The sequence below is a fragment of the Struthio camelus genome, chromosome 6, assembly GCF_040807025.1.
Source record: "Struthio camelus isolate bStrCam1 chromosome 6, bStrCam1.hap1, whole genome shotgun sequence".
Classification (NCBI taxonomy): Eukaryota; Metazoa; Chordata; class Aves; order Struthioniformes; family Struthionidae; genus Struthio; species Struthio camelus.
This window is the reverse complement of record NC_090947.1, coordinates 45,084,106-45,099,538: the sequence shown is the minus strand read 5'-3', so window position 1 is coordinate 45,099,538 and position 15,433 is coordinate 45,084,106. Positions and strand designations below refer to the sequence as shown.

Below are 15,433 nucleotides of genomic sequence, written 5' to 3'. Positions count from 1 at the left end.
ACCTTGTCACAGCCAATTAACAGTAACGGTGCCTGCATTTATTCTGCTCTCAAAAGATAGGGGCTCTCCCACATGCCACTGCAAAACAACTGGCCAGGGACAAACCCTTGAGTGGTACTGATGTCCAGACAGATACCTGTTTTCTAGCCCTTCAAACAAGAATAAAATGCTGGAATAACCGTCAACCAGCGAGATAACGACCTGGGGAAAAGCTATGGGTCAAGTATCTGAGGAAGAACAAGGACCAAATGGCTGTAACTGCGTACCAGAGAGTTTTGCCCTATTCTTTGACTACAGTGAGTTTCCAGCACTCACCAGCGCAGATGCCACGTGCTCCAGAGACATGGGATCGTGGTCCAACACACTACCCGGCCAGGCCAGCCCACCACACCATGCTGCAGGCTGCCACTCGGGAGATTAAAGAAGATGCAGCGGTTTCTCCTCTGTCATATGCATGGATTGCCATCCAGTAACAAAGTTTGTACATCACTCTGGAGACACAATATAGTATTATTTAGACCAAAATGACTTGAGAATCCAATTATCTCATGGCCAGAATCAGCCTCCTGAGCTGCTGGCGATGACAATTTTTCCTGCAGCCATCACAGAAACCCTGAGCCCAACACCTCAACCACCCTTTCATTTACAAATACGTATCTGAAAGTCTAATTACGACAACCATTAACTGAGAAGTCAAAAATTACTTCACATTACACATGCAGTGAAAAATAACTAAGTATTCACATTATACTAATTCCACTAGTAAAATGAAAGAGGATGCACCTATGAGGACGTCTCTATGAGTAAAAAGAATATTATAAATACAAAATTTTAAGCTGCTGAAACCATAACCTCACACACAAAAAAACTACTGCCTTCTGTGAGACAGTCTTCCGTGCAAGTCTTGTTTATAAGAGGCTACATGACTTCCTACTTTGGATTATCAAAAAGGGCAGTGACCTACTGGGATGCATGCTTATCTACATACAGGTCAAGGCTATTACATAAGCCTACATTCAGCACCGTTCAGTTCTAGCGCAGAAGAGTCAGAGGACCGCTCTCATCAGCGGCCGCTGGCTTGAATCTGAAGATGAGACAAGCAAATGACAGCAAGACACTTCTGTTCACACAAACATGGAGGACACACCAACTACCGGCTGTTTGCAGCTGCATCAACAGAAAAAAAAAAATTGCATTTCACTTTTAAAGAGAGAAAAAGAATGACCTGTTGATTCTTTTTCCTACAAACTAAAGCCAACAAATAATTGATAACACTGGAAACTAGAAGTCCTTCACTTCCTGCAGCCCCACAAAACAACAGTCTTGAAAATTTCTGACCCCTAAATATGCTTGGCAACATACCTACTGTGATTTTAAAACTGAGTCATTACAAAATTAGTAGAAAATACACCGTCTATTCCTTTTTCTCTAAGCTTTTGAAGAAGATAGGTTTGTTAGGAGTGCATAGGTTTTAGCATATTGGATTGACAAATAAAAAAATAAAATCGCATTCTGTATTCTCCCTGTTCAGATGGAACTCAATTGTCTAGCATTCTCCTGAATTCATCTGCTGATGTCACACAGAACAGCTTATACAGGTTTCCAAGCTTCTTATTTCCAAGTGTTCCTGCTTTTTTTCCCCTTGGCCTTAATTTTTCTGTCATGTGACAGTGGGTTTAGGTAAATCTCTGCTTTATTTTGCCTCAACCCAAAACAACTGCACTTAATATTACAAGGAACATAACACAAACTGATTCTGCATGAGAACTCCCAAATATAGAATAGCCATAAACTTTTACTATGCTTGATAAGGACTGCAACAACTTATTTTCCCCTTGTAATAGGGCTTGGGGGGGGGGGGAGGGGGATAGGAAGGGTGAGAACAGATATGCCTCTCCTTCCTAAATGTTCAGAAAGAATCATAGGCATGGGGGTTTACACACGTAAAGGCCAGAACCTCGGCCCATTGCCTTCCCTCCAGTCTTCATTTGTGTCTGAGAGGCAAAGCTGTTTATGCTCTTATTTTCTTGCAGCTCATCTACAGTCAGAGATGAGAACAGCAGACAATAAAATGCGAGATTGCACGTCTGGCTTTCCACCCTCTTCCACCAGCATAAAAATCTCCTAACAGCCCAGACCCATCTTCTGCAACTCGCACACGCTGATCACTCACATGCGAGCACAGAGACTGCAAGATTCAACACGTTGCGTTTCTTAGAATATTGTTTCAGTGAAGAAATCACTTCCAGCTCTCATGAAACTAGTCTCAAAGGATCCAAATTTAATGCCATCCAAGACTACTTTTTATGAACAACAAGAACCACAAAACCTAAAACATTTGTAGTAATGGTCCTTGCTAAAAAAAAAAAAATAATCAAAAGAGAAAGCACTGGTTTGCAAAAAAACAGCGGACAGAAAATCCACTATATAGGTTTTTACATATCCTCATTAGTCTTAGCACTTTTGCACAGGTTTACTGATGCACACAGAACATGAAGATCACTGGTAATCAGATTTGCTATTAAATGAGGTAGAAGAAACCACAGCAGAAGAAAAAAAATTATAAACAGACTACTTAAAAATATTAATAGATTTAATACCTCCTGTCTTTGCCTGAAGTATAGTAGCCACCAACCCGTTAAAATAATCCTTGTCTCATGCTCTCCTCTGCATAATTCTGAACATGTCTTATTCTCTCATTAATCATGTCTCTTACTATTCCCAGTCACCTAGAAGCACCCAAACAAACATTCGCCAATTCTCATTTTGCAACGAAGGAGAAATAGACAGTTCTAGCAACTATTTTTCCTTTACTATTTCAGATCAATAGAAATATGTTATAAAAAATAAAAATAAAATTTAGTTTTCTGTTAACTTGGAAGAAGGTTTTAACTGATTCTTGGGAAAACAGTTAGCACCCTAACTGAACTACAGATAAGTAGGGTCCTTATGAAGAAAATACTTCACTGCAAAACAGCTGTGCCAAATCTTATTTACCCTGTTTTTTCATTATATACATTTACGCAAAATGAATACAAAAGGCTAGCAAAATCAGAACAGTGATTTTCATAGCCACTTCCACGTACTCTGCTCTGCTGTGTACGGTGACAGGATGTGGAGAAAAATGGGGGAAAAGAAAAAAAAAAAAGAGAGAGAGAGAGACTCACGGGCTTCCAGAGAGCTTTGAAACCTGCATTCAAAATTCACAGATCAAATTTTTATTCCATCTCTACGGTAAATACACTCGATCGCTAGCTTTCAGTGGCACGCACGTCTTCTCTCTCAACCTCCTATTCCAAAAAAGCAGAGACGCCAACAGCTCCTCAGAAAGAAACCCGAATACCACGGCTTTGACTCAATTACCACGGCTATCCTACAAAGTTATCTGGACCCAGCGTTTCAGGCCAGCCTCATCCCTGCTGGAAAGGGTCGCAACTGCCTAAAAACGCACCTGGAACCAGGAAGAGAAAGTAGAAAGGAGCAAAGCGTGAAATACATCACCCCGAGGTCCTCCTGCCCCGCGGGGCTCGGCGGCACCGAGCGGAACAGCAGCGCGCGGAGCCCCCGCCGCAGAGCCGCCGCCGCCGCCCCCCCCCCGCGGAGCCGCCGCCGCTCCCGGCCAGGCGGCGCCGCCGAGCAGTTTGTCAGCGGGGCGCGGAGGGGCTGCGCGCCGCGGCCGCCTCACGCGGTGGAAGTTGAGCGCTCCGCCGCCGCCCCCCGCTCACCTGCGCCGGGACCGAGCCCGACGCTCAGCAGCAGCGCCGCCGCCCGCCCGGGGCAGAGCGCGGCACCGCCGCCCTCCTCCTTCTCCTCATGGCCGGCGCGGGCTTGCGCTGCTCTCCGCTCTTCTCCGCGCCCAGCCGGGTCGGATCGGGTCGGGTCGGTGGGTGCACGTCAGCCGCCGCCGCCTCCCCTCCGGCGCGCCGCCCAATGGCTGCGGCGGCGCGGGCAGCGCCCGGCTCCCGCGATACTTGCGCTCGGCGGCGCCGGACCCCGGTGGGGACGCGGCGAGGTGGCGGGTCCCTCCGTGACCGGCCGTTCCGGGCGGCGGGTGCGGGCGCTGCCTTAAAAAGGGGGGGGGGGCGGGAAGGTAAAGAAAAGATGCGTTAAGCAGGGGCAGGAGGCAGAAAACAGCGTGTGTCACCGCGAGGGGCGGGAGGGGGGCGCTGAGGCGAGGGGCGGGAAGGGGATGGAGAGGGGCGCTGAGGCGAGGGGCGGGAAGGGGATGGAGAGGGGCGCTGAGGCGAGGCGAAGCGAGGGGCAGGAAGGGGCAGTGGCGGGAAGGAGGCGCTGAGGCGAGGGGCGGGGAGGGGCAGTGGCGGGAAGGGGGCGTTGAGGCGAGGCGAAGGGCGGGAAGGGACGCCGAGGCAAGGCGAAGCGAGGGGCGAGAAGGGACAGTGGCGGGAAGGGGATGCTGAGGCCAAGCTAGGGGCGGGAAGGGGCAGGGACAGGATGGGGGCGCTGAGGGGAAGGGCGGGAAGGGGCAATGGCAGGATGGGGGCGCTGAGGTGAGGGGCAGGAAGGAGCAATGGCGGGATGGGGGCACTGAGGCGAGGCGAAGCAAGGGGCAGGAAGGGGATGCTGAGGCGAGGGGCGTGAAGGAGCAATGGCGGAATGGGGGCGCTGAGGCGAGGGGCGGGGAGGAGCAATGGCGGGAAGGGGCAGGGGCGGGATGGCCGCACTGAGGGGAAGGACGGGAAGGGGCAGGGGTGGGATGGGGGCGCTGAGGCGAGGGGCGGGAAGGAGCAATGGCGGGATGGGGGCGCTGAGGCGAGGGGCGGGAAGGAGCAATGGCGGGATGGGGGCGCTGAGGTGAGGGGCGGGAAGGAGCAATGGTGGGATGGGGGCGCTGAGGCGAGGGGCGCCGAGGAGCCACCCCGAGGCCGTTAGCACACCTGTATTTCGGGGAGACCCTGGCGGGGGGAGGCTGGCGTAACCCCCAGCCCAGAAAAGGCCGTTTGAACGCGGCGAAGGGCGCGTGAGGGAGGCGGCGCGCTGTGTGTGCAGCCCGCGGGGTAACAAGGCGATTAAACTCGCCAAGGGGGAAAAAGAAAATACAATTCGTGAATAATTTATTAGCCGCCAGGCAGGCAAAAAAAGTGCTGTTTGTTAATAGTAGTGACAAGCAGGCTGTGAATCCAGCTAAAACGTGTTTTCAGAATGATTATTTATGAGTTGATGGAAAGGAAGAAGCTGCTGGGAGCCCGCAGCGGTGCCTGGCCGGGGCCTCCCGGCCTGCTGGTGACGGCGGCGTCCCCCCGGCGCCCTCGTGCCCGCCCGAACGCACAGTCGTGAGCAGAGCGAAGCGCAGAGACAGGAGAAAAGATGCAACAGTAGGCATGAGCCCCTCCATTACATTAACCTAAGAGTGTAATATTTTGCCTCAGTCAAGGTAACGTAAACAGGGATAGACCCACAGAAGCCCATAAAGTTGTGCCAATGTTCACTGCCTAAGGGCTTAGGCCTACCTGTTAACCCACATGAGCTCTTGGTCAGTTATAAGACTTTCAACAGCTGTTGGCTGGCTGTGCATAATGCGAACTGAAGCCTTGAGCTAACACAGCCGCGCTGCCCTTCTGCCAAGCTGTTAACGGTGACTGTCTCACTTTAATACCTTCGTTAACTTCCGAAAACGTGGGGAAACCGCTTATGCTCCCGTTATTCCAAAATGGTAGCGTCGTAGATCGGCTCTTACCTTCCCAACCCGTCCCTTGTTACCAGCTCTGAAAGGAACCCCACAGATAGTTTCTGTTACATTTCAAGATGTTGTATTTCCTAAAAAAAAAAAATTAATCATTGTAGAAACATTTACCCTGAAGCAGATGTCCATGAACTTCACAATTCTTCAATAAAGAAAAGGTGGTTGTGTCAGGCAAAATTTGAAGGAAGCTTCCACCGTTCTCTCTGAAGAGTCCTTACAGCATAACAGAGTAACGGTCATAAACAAATATACCAAAGTCCGGACATTTTTTTCAAATTATCACCCACAAATCTTGTACTGAAAGTGGCAATGCGATTTCAGCAGTGGCTGAAATGTTATATTTGTGAGAAACTCACACTCATTAGAAAAGCAAAATAAAAATTACCCATCCTGTTCAACAAACAGCCACATAAGGATTTCCTAGATATTAACTTTTTTCTCAATGGGTGGTGGATAAGAGGTCCAGAAGCACGGTCCTTTCCCCTCTCCCTGGCTGCAGATAACCAGACTTGAGCAAAATGAAAAAAGTAGTCTCGACCTGCAGGATTTTAGAGTCAGTGTAATAACATCTTTTTGACACTGAAAACTAACTGCATCGACTAGCTACTCTAAGGACGAGACACCTCTTAACACTTTATATTTCTTGTTACAATTGCAAAATAATGAAGTAATAAAAGCATTTTCAGTATGTTCCAAAATAACATTTAAATAAATAATTTGATAGCCTATGTTTCTGTTCTCAAGAGATACTGATATTAGACTGCTCAGAAACAACATCTCTACATAGGTTTAAAAAAGTCTGTTTGATGTATGTGATAGATACCATTTAAAGTAATAACTGATACCAAATATAGATTTAATACAAGCTAAGTAGAGAACTTAGTCTAGTGGCTAGAGCGCAAGACTTGCAAGCCAAAGTTATGTGCTTTTCTGATGATGAGCAAGTTGCTTAATTTCTCTGCATTGCAGTTTTCTTATCTCTAACCTCACTTGGGTGTTGTAAGGATTAATTGCTTTCTGTAAAGTATGTTAAGATGCAGAAATGGATGTTGCATGTATAAGTGCAAAGTATTCTTTTTCTCTGTTCGTTTTTATTAATATTAGGATGTGTGTTCTAAGTAGGAGAAAGTGAATTATCGTAATAGACAAAAATAACAATCAACAGTACAAAATAAGATGTCAAACTGTGAACCGGTTAAAACAACAGCTATAATTTTTTTAAACTTCATTTTTCCCTTGTTGTTTAGAACTAGATTTCACCATATAGTTATGTGTAAATACCAAGACTTCTCTTCTATTTTTTTTTGTGTTGTCTTTGGCCCAATTTTTGAAAATGCTGATCATTCAACATGCAAATAATTTCAGTACAAGTGGTGCGTATTAAGCATCTATGCTTAAGTGATGTCAGTCATTCTGCAGTAGCTTATCCAGTCTGTCACCTTTCTATTATTTTCTGCTTTTATTATCCTTTAATAGATCATGGTCAAATGATACACAAGGCCAAGGCAAAGACTTGTTTCTCCAAACTTATAGTATATGGCACTACATAGTATTAGTGTCGCCTTTAAAATAACATTTTCTTGACAATCTTAGAATTTAAAATAAAGCCACAGAAGTACAGGAATGAATAAACCATTCAGGAGTAGATACATGAAGTTTGAATGTATGATGACTTTTGTAGCTGTGGTGTTTACACCAAAGTAACTATTTTATAACTTATCATGGGTGGGTTGCATTCTGATAATCACGAGGAAGATAATTTGATTTTTTGAGAAAAAAAATCCATAATACCAAATATATGATGCTAAGGGGACACATAACATAAGAATGGACATACTTGAATGAATCGAGGACTCACATACAATGGTCTGGAGTGGATGCTTGGAAAAAGAGTATAAGAAATAGGAGCAAATGTAAAGTAATTCTCTCAGCCATCACTGCTTCCAGTAATTAGCAGCGTAGAGCTTCCAAAGTGGAGGCTGCATTCCGACCATTGCATTTAACATCTATATATAGATCTTCTGTGAATTTCTCTAACATCTATTTTAATCTGTTTAGACTTTGGCTTCAACAACAGCTTGAGCCGTTGAGTTCCAAGACTAATTATACATTTTGTATAAAAGTACTTCACATTAACTTTATTCTTGCTGCTTAATATTCTCAGTGGGTGGTCTTCCATTCATGTATTTTGAGAAATGGTGAATAATCATTTCCTGTTTACCTTTTGTATGACGTTGTGATTTTACAGGCTTCAGTCTTCTCTCTCCCTTAGCCTTTAAATCTAGAAGAGTCCAAGTCACTTAAGTTTCCTCGTATATGGAAGCCATTCCACATCTGTATTCATCCTCATGTTTCCCTGGTCTTTTTTGCTCCTACTAGTTCTTCTACCTCCCAGAGAAAATAGGATTATAGAACATCCCTTTGCTTTTCAGATATGAAAGTAGTAGCACAGTCAGACTGGTTATCAGTAGGTTGACTGTATGACCAGCATAAGTTCATGTTTGCTAAGCTTTGACAAACTGGAACGGAATAGCACTTTAAAGCAGTGCTTTTTTTGGCCAAGTACTTTGAAATATTGTGCTGCATTTTTTATATATTTTTTATAGTTTTATATATATACATACATACACACACATATATATACACATATATATGCATATAGTTGTCCCAAAACTGTCCCTAGCTCTACTTGAATATCTACCATGACCTTCTAACCAATCTGTCATGCCAGAAGGTGACCTTTTTTGGTGAGGAGGGTGCGCTTGGAGATAACTGCTATGTATATTTATTTTCTAGAACTGATCCTTTGACTTGTGTATGATCTTATGCAGATAGGAAAACAAAGCAGAAGAAACCAATTCATATTCATCTGAATTTTACATCAATAATTATACAAAATATAGAACTCTTTCCTACCACCTAATAGAAATAAAATGGACTAATAGATAACAGACTGACAGTTATTGCATGTATACTGCATTTCAGTATAATTCATTTATTATTTTTAGGTTATAGCAGCATATAGAGTTCTACTTACTCAATTTTATTGCTTTTGCTATATTACCTCTTCCAGTACAGAACCACCAGTAAACCAAATGTAGCCATTCATCAAACCCATGAAGCATCATTTATAATATTAAAGCAATCACAGCTAATGCATCAGTTAATCCTGCATTTTCTCTAGCAAAGACTTCCTTTACAATTACACAACCTGGTTTTACCATTTGAAAAGAAATGGGATAACCTTTGAGATCAATTTTCCTGCCCTATAAAAGTAGGTTGAAATACCCTTGCATTTAAATACTTTATGCTCTGTATTGCCTTTATGTGTTGAACACAAATCTTAGTACTTTTTTAAAGCAGGGTGTGACACTTAGTCCACTCGTCTGATATAGTAGCTGTGGGTAATGGTAAATTACATGTATTTGGCAGTAGTTCAGCTACTTCGCACTTTAGTTTCTTCAGGAATCTTTAAACAAATGCCAGCTCGTCTTTGTGATTTAATACTAAGATGTGCAAGAAAAAAGGAAAATTCTCAAGGTAACTACCTGCGTCTCGCCTTCCTTACTTCTACAGGGCAAACTTCAGGCTGCTTCTTGCTAGTCTTGCTTTTTTAGAATCAGTTTACCTCTGCTTCTGTTCTCTTGAAGAAAGAATAAAATGTATTTCACTGGTAATGGAAGTGAAGTCAGGACATTAGCATTAATACTGCTCTGTGTTTTGTTTCTTATTTAGGTGAATCGGTCTGCTTCAAAGAGTAAGATCAATAAAGCTAGAAAGTGTAGACAGAACTGAGTCTAAACCTTTACACTGAATTTCAGTTTCTCTCTACAGCTACAGACCCAAACAGAACCTCAGATCTCAGTGACCTCTGTTTCAGGTCCAGTGAGAAGTCAGTGCTGAACTCCGAGGGCTGTACTTACTGAACCGGCCTGTGCTGGCGACAGTAAAAAGCCTTTCTTCTCATGACGCTTCTGAATGCAATAGCCTGCATACGGAAATTGGCTCTCAGGTCTCTGCTCGATACCAGTTAGTGATGATAAAAGTAATATCCCCAAGTTGTTCACAAGTTGAAGATGAGGATGATCAAAATGACACATAGGTGCTTTGGACATAAAGCACTTATGATGCAAGAAAATATTTGGGAAAATCCTTTTTTAATCTGATCTCAGAACTCTGTTATCCAGATGCATCCCTATTTGGCATTACCAGAGAATTAATTTTGTCATCAGCCTATTTCTTCATGTTTGATAAAATTTCATTTCAGAAATAAAGGATTTATAGCTTACTTCCCCCCAATACACATTTTCATTTATATAACTGACAGGTTCAGTTGTTAAGAGCAGTACATGAGTTTTTTCCAGTAAAGGGCTCGCATCTTGCTGACATTATTACAAGTTTATTACTTCAATAGCCTTCTTAGTGAAGCTGTTTCACTCATTGTGGGAGTGTCTGAAGTACAAATTTTTCATTACCTGTGATTTACCATTAATTTTAGGCCAGAAGTGATTTCATTTTGACTAGTTGTTAAAAACAGGAAAGACATAAAAATACGTGAACTCAATTAAGCTGAGAAAACTCATTTAGGATGGGAGGGGAAGGTTAAATTATGATTTCTTCCAGGTGATATGTCTACCTACTCAGAGTAGAGAAAAGGGTGAATTAGGCATTCTTTTGATTTACTCTAGAATAAAAGTCACTGCTTAGATGATTCAGATGAATTGATTATATGACACAACTTTTTTTTACTTCTGTATCACCATCCTGGTGATTATTTTAAGACAACAGAACCCTCAGCTGAGAAGCATTGTTTGTCTCAGATGCACAGTAAACCAAGTTCTGAAGGACATTTTTTGTATCTGTATACAGATACTAAAATGGGACTGCCTATTCACAGGTTAGCTGTTCCTCTTGCCTCCACACTTCTTTTTAGGAGCAGTTTCGTAAATACCTTTTTGTCCTGCTGCATCAGCAGTCACACGCTTGGTGTTCAGCCTTGACGTCTTCAGTGTCCCTAGGAATTGTCTATTCTTTGGCCCTCACAGCCCATCCGCTGCTTAGATGACTAAGCTAATTATGGCAGAGCTAACAGGTTTTCTCCATTATCTAGGTTAGCAATGAGCTGAATAAACTGCAAGCTTCAAGCTTGATCTCTGATCCTATATTTATTCCTATTTTAAAATATAAAAGATACACATCTCAGATTGTAATGAATTTTAGCATAAGATAAAAATACAACAATCAAAGTCATTGAAGCCAAAAAAATAAGTAATCAAAGATGAAACCAAAGTCTGCTGACATTTGTGGTGCGAAATTCAACGTGTTGAGAAAGATAACAGAGTGCAGTAGTGTGGACAAGGCCTCCCCCTGCCAGTTGCTCTCAGTGCCAGAGAATGGTCCCCAGCAAGTTTAATGTATGAGTACAGATGAAGCCTTAAGGAGCCTCTCTCTAGATCCTAAATTCTGACTATAGAGCATGGTAAAGATCCTCAAAAAATCCATGCACACAGCTGCCTCTTTTGGAGGACCACAGCAGCAGTTCTAGCCCTGAGACCATGTAGCTGAGCTAGTTTGGTGGTTCTTCCATTACTGAGGACCAGCTCTGGTCCTGTGTCTAGAAATGCATTACCTTGCCATATCTGGAATATTGGCTTTTGATTCACGGTAATGTTTTAGGCTGTCAGAGACTTAATAAGGTTCTACCACTTCGCCAAACCTCACTAACAATTTTGATCACATATCTCCTCTAATCATTTCTCTAGCTTGTTTACAATAACACATCCATGATAAACAAAGACATCATTTTAGTAAAACTGAATTTTCTTTGACCCCTTTACCTATCTTCCAGTCAAAACAATTTATCTTTCCACTGCAAATTATCTCCTTTTTTAAAATTAAACTTCTGTTACTAGTATTAACCATGCAGTCTTTTTCCCCTAAATCTGTCCTTCGAATTTCTATCTGCATGAATGGCAAACTGTACTTCAAAATCTTACATAGAAACAATGCTTTATGAATACTGGAAGTCATATAGCTTTCATATTAGAAATAAAAAGCATCTTGAATTCACACCATAACACAGCCCTTGGGACTACAGCACATGTTCTCTTGGAAACCTCACAGGCATTGATCAAAGAGTTTACTGTCTTTTTGGTCTCAATTCAGAGAAAAATAATGTTTTACAGACTCAATTAGAGTTCCTGAAATTAAAATAAAACAGTTAGAAATGGCAGTTTTGATTGGAAAACATTAAACGGTAACAGGAGTTTGATCTAGCTATGTGCAGGCCATGCTCGAAACAACTCATCAATCACAAGAGAAACATTCACGTAGGGGAAAGGGAGGTTAGCAGACCTAGTCACACCCAAGCTGCTCCCTTGACAGTGACAGAGGAAGTTTGGAAATTCTGAAATGGAAGTTTAACCGTTGCTGTTTTTCTATGGGATGGCAATGGTTAAATGTAGCCATCTGTATGATTTTTGTCATTTTTGTTCCACACATCTGTAATTGCCTACCTGTAACCCCTAAGGGCCAGTAAAATGAGCACTTTTTTAAAAATCAATATTACCCTTCGTTTAACTGCAAACCAAATGATATTCTAAACGCGCTTGTGGCTTGCAAGAAAGTAAATATCAACGGGCAGATAAATACCATATTATAACTGGGTGGTGTTGCAGGCTGGTGCTGCCTAGGCGGTTTCCTTTTGTTGCTATAGCAGAATTTTTCTGAGAACCTCTTTTCAGGTGGACTTCACACAAAACTCAGAGGGCATGGTCACCTGCTGTCTGCTTTCAACCCAGGAGGACAGTACATAAATCATTCATCAAGGCTGTTGAAGACCGGCAAATAGTTGTCAACTCTGCTTGAGGAGGCCTGAATTGATACGTTTGGTCTCCCAGCTGTGGTCTGCAGGCAAGCAGTCCGCAGGCAGGCGAGTACTACGGCACGCTAGAACTGGGCTTCTCCAGGCATTCCTGCCTACCCAGCTCCCCACCGCATGCACTAAGTATAGTCATAGCGTCAGGAGCAGGCACGTTAAGTATTCGGTGCACGTAGAGAGGGACAAAGGTCTCAAAACCCAGCTTCTAGATCTGATCTGCTACCTCACGCAGGCCTGTGCCGTGCTGCATTACGAGTGTGGTCTCTGGAAGGGTGGCAATCTCTGTGCGGCATCCCCCCGTGTCCCTAGACGTGCCAGTGATGGACAGGAGCTTCGTACGCGTCAGACTGGCAGGCCTGGGTTCAAGCCTCTGCTCCAAAGACTATTTAATGACAGAAAATCAAACATTGACTGGAGGCAGGCTTAGAGCCCAGCTAGCCACCCTACCGTCTTAGCCTTAACCCTACCATTAATACTTAATGCTTCTCTACAAAGTGGTACAGCTTTAACAGGATGGACTGAGAAAAATTTCTCTCCTGCTCAGGGGAAATGGGAGCTGCAGGTTTCAGCTCTCTCAGGCAGAAGAGGAAATTAAATCCCACTCCTGTGTGGGCGCTGCAGCCACTGGACTTCGCGTGCGCCCGAGGCAGCGGCGGCACCTCCTCTCCCTGCCGGCGTCACGCCGCCACATCCCTGCCGGGACTAGCAGCAAACGCTCTGCTTTGTGACACTATAAGCTTGTGAGTATGGGCTAAAAATTGTATCCTTAATATCCAGACTAATATTCATGGAGCGTGATTTGAGAAAACTACAGCAATATTTTAATCAGAATTTTTTCACCTGAAGTAGCTGTTAGATATTTACAGCATTAATTCAGGCTTGATGGCTTTTTGCCGAGGGAAATTTTTCATTTTAATAACACACAGATCACATCCAAGTGTGACCTCATTCACAGCTGGAAAACAAATATTCTAGATACAGTGTTTTCTGGGGGTTAGTTTTGCTTCTGTCAGTAACTGCTACCACAATTTTAAACGAGGTATCGCATTTCCATATATATATAACGGCCAACAATAAATTGCAAATGTTCTTACTTACAAATGAACAATCATTATCTATGGTGCTGTCAAGTTGGTATCTCGTAACACATTTGCATTAACTCCCTTTAAATGGTTTTGGCCTCAGTACGTACAAGAGAAACAGAGCTATGACGTGTGAAGAAATGAAACGCACTAAGAGGAGGAACTGGACGTCCCTCTGCAAGCGCTCGTTCCCAATGTTTTCTCAAGGCACTACCCAAACGTCATTTATGGCACTTGCAGAATTTCCAGTGTAAAAATGCAGTAATTTGATTTAATTTTGCAAAGCATTATATGAATCAGTCTGAACCAGCGCATTTCATTGAAATCTTTCTTGCAGTGGGGAAGTGCCACCCACCGCTTGAGAGAGCGCCTGCTGCGTTGCAGTCCACCTCTAAGCAATGTTCAGACCTGAAAGCAACTCCATTACCTCTTAATGCTGCCATCAAAATTTCACGCACAACATAATGGACTAAGTTGCTTCCAACCATTAGCTTTTTCCTAACTCAGTTCAGGTTAACTCCACCAAAGGAAATAATAAAGCATTCTCCAGCATCTCCACAAGCGCCGAAACAAGCTACGTGTTTATGTGTAGGATCACTGACGCTAAAGCAGCACACAGCTAAGAATGAGCTACGTTTCAAGCATAATGGTGTACTGTGGGTTAAATATATCTTGACTCTGCATAAGAAAAGGATAAAAAGAAAATCGAGTTCTGCGACAGTACTAATTTGTCGACAACTACCCATTTCTAAGCTTGTTTATTTTAAACTTGCTTATAGAATTATGAGTGCTCCTGCTGAAAGAGAAAGCATTTCTAATTAAGTTCTTATAAAACAGGGTGCATTATTTACAGCTTAGAAACTTTTTTCCTATTCGTCAATTAATCAGAGAACAATTTCAACATATAGACAACGTTTGAAATTATTCAATTGTATGTGAACATAAAGCAGCAAATGAATTGCTTACATATGTCACTTTGTGAGCAACAGTTTAGAGAATCCAGAAACCACAAATGTAATCCTTGAAGTATCCACAGATGTATGCTGTCGGTACTCCTGTGTCCTAATGTACCTAGTTAAAACGATACAGAAGCCATATGTGGGGCAGGCCCCATGCTTCATTGAGGGGCTGCACGGCACCTCTGCACGCCAGCAGACGGTACTGTAACTCCAGGGAGCGCGTTCAGAGGGACGACGGATGCACTTGTCCCGAAGCAAGCCAACTTGTGTGGGTTTATTGGGTTTTGTGCCACCCATCTGCTCACCCACATCCTCTACTTAGATTTTCTGCTGCTGGTATCTTGCTCTGAGAAGTTCAAGCCCTTCTTGGTGTGGGGTTTTTTTGTTTGTTTGTTTTTGTTTAATTCCAGTTGTTCCTTCTTAAGATGAATCTTTTAATTTTTGACTGACATTGCAGAATCTCAAGGGTTTTTCTTCTTTCTTCTGAGATCAGCCCCATCAATATTTTCCTTCCTGCAGGCTTAGACTCTCACAACAGCCAGCTAATCCTGGCCACGCTCTTGTTTGATCAGTTCTGATCAGAAAGGAGGAATGCTGTTTGGCATCTGCAGCTCAAAATATGATTTCCTACTGCTAAGCTGTAACATCCTTCATTCAATTTTAATGCTGATTGGCAATTTGTCTTGTTTTGAGGAGACAGAATAGACATTTATCTCTGTAAAAACAAAATAACCCAATCTAATCTCATTACTCTGTCTTACCAAAATAAAATTGGTAGTAGTGGAACTGCCCTCAAATGTCTCCAAATATG

General features: G+C 43.1%; 1 protein-coding gene across 9 annotated transcripts in view; it reads right to left on the bottom strand.

The window, feature by feature from the left end:
* Positions 1-3,944, bottom strand: part of GALNT13 (polypeptide N-acetylgalactosaminyltransferase 13) — a 176,503-nt gene extending 172,559 nt beyond the window's left edge. For 8 of the 9 annotated variants that reach the window (XR_011142019.1, XR_011142022.1, XR_011142020.1 and 5 more), the window contains exon 1: positions 3,726-3,944. The gene's annotated coding sequence lies outside the window, so the exon portion shown is untranslated. Of the gene's footprint in view, positions 1-3,451; positions 3,539-3,725 lie in introns of those variants that run through there. The other variant, XR_011142024.1, reaches the window with a different exon arrangement.
* Between the last annotated feature and the right edge of the window lie 11,489 nt (positions 3,945-15,433).